Below are 12,169 nucleotides of genomic sequence, written 5' to 3' on the forward strand. Positions count from 1 at the left end.
GATCAAATCCGGTTCATTGCACAACACTAAATCTAGAATTGCCTTCTCCCTGGTAGGCTCCAGTACAAGCTGTTCTAAGAGTCTATCTTGGAGGCACTCCACAAACCCCCTTTCTTGGGCTCCAGTACCATTCTGATTCTCCTACTCTACCTGCATGTTGAAATCCCCCATGACAACTGTATCATTACCTTTGCAACATGCCAATTTTAACTCTTCATTCAACTTACACCCTACATCCAGACTGCTGTTTGGGGTCCTGTAGATAACTCCCATTAGGGTCTTTCTACCCTTAGAATTTCTCAATTCTATCCATACTGACTCTACATCCCCAGATTCTATGTCCCCCCTCGCAAGGGACTGAATATCATTCCTCACCAACAGAGCCACCCGACCCACTCTGCCAGTCAGTCTGTCCTTTCGATAAGATGTATGTCCTTGAATATTCATTTCCCAGGCCCTGTCCGCTTGAAGCCATGTCTCAGTTATTCCCACAACATCGTACTTGCCAATTTCCAGCTGAGCCTACAGAAGGCAGCATACAGGAGGTTTAGGAAGCAAGGATTAGATGGGTCTATTGAGGAATATAGAGTAGCAAGAAAGGAGCTTAAGAAGGGGCTGAGAAGAGCAAGAAGGGGGCATGAAAAGGCCTTGGTGAGTAGGGTAAAGGAAAACCCCAAGGCATTCTTCAATTATGTGAAGAACAAAAGGATGACAGGAGTGAAGGTAGGACCGATTTGAGATAAAAGTGGGAAGATGTGCCTGGAGGCTGTGGAAGTGAGCGAGGTACTCAATGAATACTTCGGTATTTACCACTGAGAGGGAACTTGATGACGATGAGGACAATATGAGTGAGGTTGATGTTCTGGAGCATGTTGATATTAAGGGAGAGGAGGTGTTGGAGTTGTTAAAATATATTAGGATGCATAAGTCCCCAGGGCCTGATGGAATATTCCCCAGGCTGCTCCACGAGGCAAGGGAAGAGATTGCTGAGCCTTTGGCTAGGATCTTTATGTCCTCGTTGTCCACGGGAATGGTACCGGAGAATTGGAGGGAGGCAAATGTTGTCCCCTTGTTCAAAAAAGGTAGTAGAGATAGTCCAGGTAATTATAGACCAGTGAGCCTTACGTCTGTGGTGGGAAAGCTGTTGGAAAAGATTCTTTGAGATAGGATCTATGGGCATTTAGAGAATCATGGTCTGATCAGGGACAGTCAGCATGGCTTTGTGAAGGGCAGATTGTGCCTAACAAGCCTGATAAGAGTTCTTTGAGGAGGTGACCAGGCATATAGATGAGGGTAGTGCAGTGGATGTGATCTACATGGATTTTAGTAAGGCATTTGACAAGGTTCCACACGGTAGGCTTATTCAGAAAGTTAGAAGGCATGGGATCCAGGGAAGTTTGGCCAGGTGGATTCAGAATTGGCTTGTCTGCAGAAGGCACAGGTAGATAGGGTAGTTAAGAAAGCTTATGGGGTGTTAGCTTTCATAAGTCAAGGGATAGAGTTTAAGAGTTGCGATGTAATGATGCAGCTGTATTAAACTCTATAGTTAGGCCACACTTAGAGTACTGTGTCCAGTCCTGGTCGCCTCACTATAGGAAGGATGTGGAAGCATTGGAAAGGGTACAGAGGAGATTTATCAGGATGCTGCCTGGTTTAGAGAGTATGGATTATGATTAGAGATTAAGGGAGCTAGGGCTTTACTCTTTGGAGAGAAGGAGGGTGAGAGGAGACATGATAGAGGTGTACAAGATATTAAGAGGAATAGACAGAGTGGACAGCCAGCGCCTCTTCCCCAGGGCACCACTGCTCAGTACCAGAGGACATGGCTTTAAGGTAAGGGAAGGGAAGTTCAAGGGGGATATTAGAGGAAGGTTTTGCACTCAGAGAGTGGTTGGTGCGTGGAATGCACTGCCTGAGTCAGTGGTGGAGGCAGATACACTAGTGAAGCTTAAGAGACTACTAAACAGGTATATGGAGGAATTTAAGGTGGGGGGTTATATGGGAGGCAGGGTTTGAAGGACGGCACAACATTGTGGGCCGAAGGGCCTGTAATGTGCTGTACTATTCTATGTTCTATGACCCTTCACACACTCTGGATCTTTTCACTGATTTCATGGTCCCTGGCCCCCATCATACTAATTTTTACTATGGATATCTAGTCTAGTCCCTCTACACCTCCAACCCCACCAGGAAGCCCTCAAAGTTCTCTGTTTATTTCTTAACACCAACCCTAACCAGTTCCCCTCCACCACCACTCTCGTCTGCTTAGTGGAACTTGCCCTCACTCTAAATAATTTCTCCTTTGCTTCTCTCACATCCTTCAAACAAAAAGGGTAGCCATGGTCACTCTCATGTGTACCAGTTATGTCTACCTGTTTGTCGGCTACGTGGAACCGTCTATGTTCAAAGCCTACACTGATGACAGTCCCACACTTTTCCTATGCTACATCAATGACTGCATTGGTGCTGCTTCCTGCTCCTGTGCTGAACTCGACAACTTCATCCACTTTGCCTCCAACTTCCACCCTGTCCTCAAATTTATCTGGTCCATTTCCGACACCTCCCTCCCCTTTCTCAATTTCACTGTCTTCTGTCTCCAGAGACAGCTTATTCACTGATGTCAATTATAAACCCACGGACTCTCACAGCTACCCGGACTACACCTCTTTCCATCCTGTTACTTTCAAAAACGCTATTACCTTCTCTCAATTCCTCTGACTCTGCCACAGCTGCTCTCAGAATAAGGCTTTTCATTCTAGAATGAAGGAGAGTCCTCCTCTTTCAAAGAAAGTGGCTTCCCTTCTCCAACATCAACACTGCCCTCAACTGCATCTCTTCCATTTCATGCATGTCTGCTCTTACCCTATCCTCCCACCACCCTAACAGGGATAGGGTTCCTCTTGTCTTCATCACCAGTCTCAGTGTCCAGCACATAATTCTCTGAAACTTTCACCATCTCCAACCAGAACTCTACTGGGTGCTTTTTATAGACACTCCCCCCACAATAGTAACAGGGATATCAAGGAGCAGATAGAGAGGCTGATCCTGGAACAATAGACAATACGTGCAGGAGTAGGCCATTCGGCACCGAGCCAGCACCACCATTCACTGTGATCATGGCTGATCATCCACAATCAGTACCCCGTTCCTGCCTTCTCCCCATATCCCTTGACTCCTCTATCTTTAAGAGTTCTATCTAACTCTTTCTTGAAAACATCCAGAGAATTGGACTCCACTGCCTTCTGATGCAGAGCATTCCACAGATCCACAACTCTCTGGATGAAAAAGTTTTTCCTCAAATCCATTCTAAATGGCCTATCCCTTATTCTTAAACTGTGGCCTCTGGTTCTGGACACCCCAACATCAGGAACATATTTCCTACCTCTAGCGTGTCCAATCCCTTAATACTCTTATATGTTTCAATCACATCCCCTCTCATCCTTCTAAATTCCAGTGTATACAAGCCCAGTTGCTCCAATCTTTCAACATATGACAGTCCTTCCATCCCTGGAATTAACCTTGTGAACCTACGCTGCAAGAACAATGGGATTGTTGTGATGGGAGATTTTACCTTACTAACATTGACTGACATCTCCTTTGTGCAAGGGGTTAAAATGAAGTGGAGTTTGTTAGGTGTGTTCAGGAAAATTTTCTGACACAATCTGTAGATAAGCCAACTGGAGGAGAGGCTGTACTTTATCTGGTATTGGGAAATGAACCTGTTCAGGTGTCAGATCTCGGTGGGAGAACATTTTGGAGGTAGTGACCACAAATCTATCTCCTTCACCATACTGCTGGGGAGGGATAGGAGCAGACAATTTGGGTAAACATTTAATTGGAGTAAAGGTAAATATGATGTTATTAGGAAAGAACTTATAACCATATAACAATTACAGCACGGAAACAGGCCATCTCGGCCCTTCTAGTCCGTGCCGAACGCTTACTCTCACCTAGTCCCACTGATCCGCACTCAGCCCATAACCCTCCATTCCTTTCCTGTCCATATACCTATCCAATTTTACTTTAAATGACAATACCGAACCTGCCTCTACCACTTCTACTGGAAGCTCGTTCCACATAGCTACCACTCTCTGAGTAAAGAAATTCCCCCTCGTGTTACCCTTAAACTTTTGCCCCCTAACTCGCAACTCATGTCCTCTTGTTTGCATCTCCCCTACTCTCAATGGAAGAAGCCTATCCATGTCAACTCTATCTGTCCCCCCATAATTTTAAATACCTCTATCAAGTCCCCCCTCAACCTTCTACGCTCCAAAGAATAAAGACCTAACTTGTTCAACCTTTCCCTGTCACTTAGGTGCTGAAACCCAGGTAACATTCTAGTAAATCTTCTCTGTACTCTCTCTATTTTGTTAACATCTTTCCTATAATTCGGTGACCAGAACTGTACACAATACTCCAAATTCGGCCTTACCAATGCCTTGTACAATTTTAACATTACATCCCAACTCCTATACTCAATGCTCTGACTTATAAAGGCCAACATACCAAAAGCTTTCTTCACCACCCTATCCACATGAGATTCTACCTTCAGAGAAATATGCACATTATTCCTAGATCACTCTGTTCTACTGCATTCTTCAATGCCCTACCATTTACCATGTATGTCCTATTTGGATTATTCCTACCAAAATGTAGCACCTCACACTTATCAGCATTAAACTCAATCTGCCATCGTTCAGCCCACTCTTCTAACTGGCCTAAATCTCTCTGCAAACTTTGAAAACCTACTTCATTATCCACAATGCCACCTATCTTAGTATCATCTGCATACTTACTAATCCAATTTACCACATCACCCAGATCATTAATGTATATGACAAACAACATTGGACCCAGTACAGGTCCCTGAGGCACACCACTAGTCACTGGCCTCCAACCTGATAAACAGTTATCCACCACTACTCTCTGGCATCTCCCATCCAGCCACTGTTGAATCCATTTTACTACTTCAATATTAATACCAAACTACTGAAACTTCCTAACTAACCTTCTGTGCGGAACCTTGTCAAAGGCCTTACTGAAGTCATGTCCAAGATGGCGGCGCGATGGAGCTTCCAGCAGCCACTCCAGAGCTGATTATCTGTTATTTGTGAAGCGGGGTGCCGTGCGCAATCATAATCGGATGAAAAACAGATGTGGGAGCATGGAGGAACATCTGGAAATCTCCAGGAAGACCTTCTACGTTGCTGCTGCTGCTGTGCGGTCTGGGTCTCTGCTGGGAAGAACAGGCCCCCAGTCCTCTGGGTCGCGTTGCCGATGGCCGTTGGCAGGGGCGTCTTAATACACTCAGCAGAGTATGGTGCTCGGAGAAGCTGTGCCGGAGGGGATGGTTGGAGGCTCGGAGGTTTTACAGACTCGGAGTCTGCTGCGGTTGGAGTGCTTTCAGTGTGTGCTGTGTCTGCGAGGCTGGGTTCAACGGAGCTTTCATTGTGTGCTGTGTCTGTGGGCTGCGCCGTGGAAGTCCATAGCGGGGGTATTCCCTTCTGCTGTCTGCGTGGGATGACGAGTCAATCGGGACCCTGAGGACTTGTGGAAACTGTGTGGTGGTTTCTTTTGAACTTATAGTCTTTTAACATTTTTGGACTATTTTGACTGTGCCCATGGTCTGTTTTTTTAATCAATTATGCTATTGTTTGCACTGTTGTAACTATATGTTGTAACTATGTGGTTTTGTGCAGGTCTTATAGCTTTAGTTTTTGGTCTTGTTTTGTCTGGTGGGATTGGAGCTCTTTTCCGGGGAACGCCCTAAGATGGTAGTGCGATAATAATACGCAGCAGCCTCTCCGGACTCTGGATTGGGGATTGCCAAACGTTATGTGGATTTTCTGGTGTAGTCTGTTTTGTCATGTGCTTTTGTGATATCATTCTAGAGGAACGTTGTCTCATTTCTTAACTGCATTGCATTTGTGGTTTCTCAATGACAATAAACTGAATCTGAATATTTATAACAACCACTGCTTTACCCTCGTCAACTTTCCTCGTAACCTCTTCAAAAAATTCAGTAAGATTTTTCAAACATGACCTTCCACGCACAAATCCATGTTGACTGTTCCTAATCAGACCCTGTCTATCCAGATAATTATATATACCATCTCTAAGAATACTTTCCATTAATTTACCCACCACTGACATCAAACTGACAGGCCTATAATTGCTAGGTTTACTCTTAGAACCCTTTTTAAACAATGGAAACACGAGCAATACGCCAATCCTCCGACACCATCCCCGTTTCCAATGACATTAGAAATATTTCTGTCAGAGCCCCTGCTATTTCTACACTAAACTCCCTCAAGGTCTTAGGGAAATCCTGTCAGGGCCCGGAGATTTATCCACTTTTATATTCCTTAAAAGCGCCAGTATTTCCTCCTCTTTAATCATCATAGTTTCCATAACTTCCCTACTTGTTTCCCTTACCTTACACAATTCAATATCCTCTCCTTAGTGAATACCGAAGAAAAGAAATTGTTCGAAATCTCCCCCATTTCTTTCGGCTCCACACATAGCTGTCCACTCTGATTCTCTAAGGGGCCAATTTTATCCCTCACTATCCTTTTGCTATTAATATAACTGTAGAAACCCTTCGGATTTATTTTCACCTTACTTGCCAAAGCAACCTCGTATCTTCTTTTAGCTTTTCTAATTTCTCTTAAGATTCTTTTTACATTCTTTATATTCCTCGAGCACCTCATTTACTCCATGCTGCCTATATTTATTGTAGATATCTCTCTTTTTCCTAACCAAGTTTCCAATATCCCTTGAAAACCATGGCTCCCTCAAACTTTTAACCTTTTCTTTCAACCTAACAGGGACATAAAGATTTTGTGCCCTCAAAATTTCACCTTTCAATGACCTCCATTTCTCTATTACATCCTTCCTATAAAAAAATTGTCCCAATCCACTCCTTCTAAATCCTTTCACATCGCTTCAAAGTTAGCCTTTCTCCAATCAAAAATCTCAACACTGGGTCCAGTCCTATCCTTCTCCATAATTATATTGAAATTAATGGCATTGTGATCACTGGACCCGAAGTGCTCCCCAAAACATACCTCCATCACCTGACCTATTTCATTCCCTAACAGAAGATCCAACACTGCCCCTTCTCTAGTTGGTACCTAAATGTTTTGCTGCAAAAAACTATCCTGCACACATTTTACAAACTCCAAACCATCCATCCTTTTTACAGTATGGGCTTCCCAGTCTATGTGTGGAAAATTAAAATCTCCCACAATCACAGCCTTGTGCTTTCTACAAATATCTGCTATCTCCTTGCAAATTTGTTCCTCCAATTCTCGCTCCCCATTAGGTGGTCTATAATACACCCCTATAAGTGTTACTACGCCTTTCCCATTCTTCAATAGAATTCCTCAATAGTCCTAAACTATTCAATTTTTTCTTATGATTCAGGTCCTCCAGACTTAGCAATATCCTTGTAAATTTAAAGCTGGGATGGCAGTTTTCATTGTGGAGCATCAGTAACAATAAGGAAATCATGGATCCCTGATTCAGCAACATCATCACACTGCAAATAAAGGACAACAGTCGAAAAGTAATAGGTGACTAGCAACAATAGTAGGAACAGAAGACGATTATTGACCATCTTCTTCTCAAACAGATATAGTCAGATAAGGTGAGGAGAGAGCTGGCATAGCCACATTCATCACCTCTGCCCATAAGACTGGAGGACAAAGTCTGACGGAGCTACAGTCTAAGTTCAATGTTTTTTTGTCATCTGACTGCACATATGTACATACAAACAACTGCAACAACATTCTCCAGACCACAGTGCACCAACAAAACAAATATGGTATGTAGCATATAAACCAAAGTATAATTCAAAATGCATGAGAAGTCAGCAGCACAGTAAACAGTAAAGTAAAAATTTCACTTCCTGAGTGATCAGACCTCAGTAATGGCAGGGTATTCACTTTAGTCTCGCAACCTGAGGGAAGAAGCTGTTGCCTAGTCTGGCAATTTAGTCCTGGTGCTCCTGTACCTCCTTCCTGAACTCCTGGTGCTCCTGTACCTCCTTCCTGAGACTTGATGCTCCTGCACATCTTTCCTGAACTCCTGATGTTTGTGTAGACCATAAGACCATAAGAGATAGAAGCAGAAGTAGGACATTCGGCCCATTGAGTCTGCTCCGCCATTCAATCATGGGCTGATCCAATTCTTCCAGTCATCCCCACTCCCCCGCTTTCATCCCATACCCACCAAGGCCACCACCATCATCCCCATGCCGAAGAAGTCTTCAGCGTCCTGCCTAAATGACTACTATCCCGTTGCACTTACATCCATCATCATGAAGTGTTTCGAGAGGCTCGTCATGAGGCATATCAAGACCCTGCCGCCCCCCTCACTGGACCCCCTGCAGTTTGCGTACCATCCCAACTGCTCAACAGATGATGCCATTGCCACACCCTCCACCTGGCCCTAACCCACCTGGACAAAAAAGACACATACGTTTGGATGCTGTTCATAGACTTTAGTTCAGCATTCACCACAATCAACCCTCAGAAACTGATTGGAAAGCTGAGCCTATTGGGCCTGAACACCTCCCTCTGCAACTGGATCATAGACTTCCTGACTGGGAGATCTCAGTCAGTCCGGATCGGGAGCAGCATCTCCAACACCATCACACTGAGCACGGGGGCTCCCCAGGGTCGTGTGCTCAGTGCACTGCTGTTCACTCTGCTGACCCACGACTATGCTGCAACACACAGCTCGAACCATATCATCAAGTTCGCCGATGACACGACCGTGGTGGGTCTCATCAGCAAGAACGAGGAGTCAGCTTACAGAGAGGAGGTGCAGCGGCTAACAGACTGGTGCAGAGCCAACAACCTGTCTCTTAATGTGAACAAAACAAAAGAGATGGTTGTTGACTTCAGGAGGGCACGGAGCAACCACTCCCCGCTGAACATCGACGGCTCCTCGGTAGAGATTGTAAAGAGCACCAAATTTCTTTGTGTTCACCTGATGGAGAATCTCACCCGGTCCCTCATCCCTCAACACCAGCTCCATAGCAAAGTGTCCAGCTCCAAAGCAGCGTCTCTACTTTTTGCAAAGGCTGAGGAAAGTCCATCTCCCACCCCCCATCCTCATCACATTCTACAGGGGTTGTATTGAGAGCATCCTGAGCAACTGCATCACTGCCTGGTTCGGAAATTGCACCATCTCGGATCGCAAGACCCTGCAGCGGATAGTGAAGTCAGCTGAGAAGATCATCGGGGTCTCTCTTCCCGCCATCACGGACATTTACACTACACGCTGCATCAGCAAAGGAAACAGCATTATGAAGGACTCCATGCACCCCTCATACAATCTCTTCTCCCTCCTGCCGTCTGGGAAAAGGCTCCGAAGCATTCGGGCTCTTACGACCAGACTATATAACAGTTTCTTCCCCCAAGCTATCAGACTCCTCAATACCCGAAGCCTGGACTGACACCTTGCCCTATTGTCCTGTTTATTATTTATTGTAATGCCGGTACTGTTTTTGTGCACGTTATGCAGTCCAGTCTAGGTCTGTAGTCTAGTATAGCTTTCTCTGTGTTTTTTTTTTATTATGTAGTTCAGTCTAGTTTTTGTACTGTGTCATGTAAACCATGGTCCTGAAAAACATTGTCTCATTTTTACTATGCACTGTACCAGCAGTTATAGTTGAAATGACAATAAAAGTTGACTTGACTAAACTTGACTTGATACCCTTTGATGCCCTGGCTAATCAACAACCTATCTATCTCTGCCTTAAATACACCCAATGACTTGGCCTCCACAGCCGCTCGTGGCAACAAATTCCACAGATTTACCACCCTCTGGCTAAAGTAATTTCTTCGCATCTCAGTTCCAAAACAACGTCCTTCATTCCTGAAATTGTGCCCTCTTGTCCTAGAATCCCCTACCTTGGGAAATAATTTTGCCATATCTAATCTGTTCAGGCCTTTAACATTCTGAATGTTTCGATGAGATCCCCCCTCATTCTCCTAAACTCCAAAGAATACAGCCCAAGAGCTGCCAGATGGTCCTCATATGGTAACCCTTTCATTCCAGGAATGATTCTCGTGAATCTTCTCTGAACCTTCTCCAATGTCAGTATAATCCTTTCTAAAATAAGAAACCCAAAACTGCACAAAATACTCCAAGTGTGGTCTCATGAGTGCCTTATAGAGCTTCAATATCACATCCCTGCTCTTATATTCTACACCTCTAGAAATGAATACCAACACTGCATTTGCTTTCTTCATCACCGATTCAACCTAGAGGTTAACCTTTAGGGTATCTTGCACAAGGACTCCCAAGTCCCTATACATCTCTGCATTTTGAATTCTCTCCCCATTTAAATAATAGTCTGTCCTTTTATTTCTTCCACCAAAGTGTATGACCATACACTTTCCAACATTGTATTTCATTTGCCACTTCTTTGCCCATTCCCCTAAACTATCAAAGTCTCCCTACAGGCTCTCTGTTTCCTCAACACTACCCACACCTCCACCTATCTTTGTATCATTGGTAAATTTAGCCACAAATCCATTTAATCCCATAGTCCAAATCATTGACATACATCGTAAAAAGCAGTGGTCCCCACACTGACTCCTGTGGAACTCCACTGGTAACCAGCAACCAACCAGAATAGGATCCCTTTATTCCCACTCTCTGTTTTTTGCTGACCAGCCAAAGCTCCACCTACACTAGTAACTTCCCTGCAATTCCATGGGCTCTTATCTTGCTAAGCAGCCTCATGTGCGGTACGTTGTCAAAGGCCTTCTGAAAATCATGTATACCACGACTACTGTATCTCCTTTATCTATCCTGCTTGTAACTTCCTCAAAGAATTGCAGTAGGTTTGTCAGACAGGACAAAAGTTAGGGGGCAAAAGTTTAAGGGAAACACGAGGGGGTATTTCTTTACTCAGAGAGTGATAGCTGTGTGGAATGAGCTTCCTGTAGAAGTAGTAGAGGCCAGTTCAGTTGTATCATTTAAGGTAAAATTGGATAGGTATATGGACAGGAAAGGAGTGGAGGGTTATGGGCTGAGTGCGGGTAGGTGGGACTAGGTGAGATTAAGAGTTTGGCACGGACTAGGAGGGCTGGAATGGCCTGTTTCCGTGCTGTGATTGTTATATGGTTATATTGGTGAGACCCGATGCAGACTGGGAGACCGTTTCGCTGAACACCTACGCTCTGTCCGCCAGAGAAAGCAGGATCTCCCAGTGGCCACACATTTTAATTCCACGTCCTATTCCCATTGATATGTCTATCCATGGCCTCCTCTACTGTCAAGATGAAGCCACACTCAGGTTGGAGGAACAACACCTTATATACTGGCTGGGTAGCCTCCAACCTGATGGCATGAACATTGACTTCTCTAACTTCCGTTAATGCCCCTCCTCCCCTTCTTACCCCATCCCTGATATAATTAGTTTCTTTTTCCCCCTTCCCTTTTTTATCTTTCTCTCTCTGCCCAGCACTCTGCCTGTTCTCCATCTCCCCCTGTCTTTCTCCCTAGGCTTCCCGTCCCATGATCCTTTCCCTTCTCTAGCTCTGTATCCCTTTTGCCAATCACCTTTCTGGCTTTCAGCTTCACCCCACCCCCTCCGGTCTTCTCCTATCATTTTGCATTTTCCCCTCCCCCTCCTACTTTCAAATCTCTTACTATCTTTCCTTTCAGTTAGTCCTGATGAAGGGGCTCGGCCCGAAACGTCGACAGCGCTTCTCCCTATAGATGCTGCCTGGCCTGCTGCGTTCCACCAGCATTTTGTGTATGTTTCTTAGCTTCCTTCTAAGTTTTTAAAAACTTCCCAACCATCTACCTTCCCACTAGCTCTGGCTTCCTTGTATGACCTCACTTTTGTTTTTACTTTGGCTCTGACTTCCATTTGTCAGCCATGGTAGTGTCCTTCTTCCCTTTGAAAATTTCTTATTTGGAATATATCTAATATTTGGAACTCCTGATGCTCCTGTACCTCCTTCCTGAACTCCTGATGCTCCTGTACCTCCTTCCTGAGTTCTGATACTTCTCTACCTCCTTCCTGAGCCTTGATGTTCCTGTACCTTCTTCCTGAGTTCTGATGCTCCTGCACCTCCTTCCTGTGATAGTGGTTTCAACTGTGAGGGGAGTGGACCTCACTAAGATTGCAAATGATTTTCCAGAT

At 44.7% G+C, this 12,169-nt stretch overlaps 1 protein-coding gene across 4 annotated transcripts in view; it reads right to left on the reverse strand.

The window, feature by feature from the left end:
- Window positions 1-12,169, reverse strand: part of fbxl4 (F-box and leucine-rich repeat protein 4) — a 273,096-nt gene that overhangs the window by 23,788 nt on the left and 237,139 nt on the right. The window lies entirely within an intron of this gene.

This window comes from Hemitrygon akajei, chromosome 9 (genome assembly GCF_048418815.1).
Source record: "Hemitrygon akajei chromosome 9, sHemAka1.3, whole genome shotgun sequence".
Lineage (NCBI taxonomy): Eukaryota > Metazoa > Chordata > Chondrichthyes > Myliobatiformes > Dasyatidae > Hemitrygon > Hemitrygon akajei.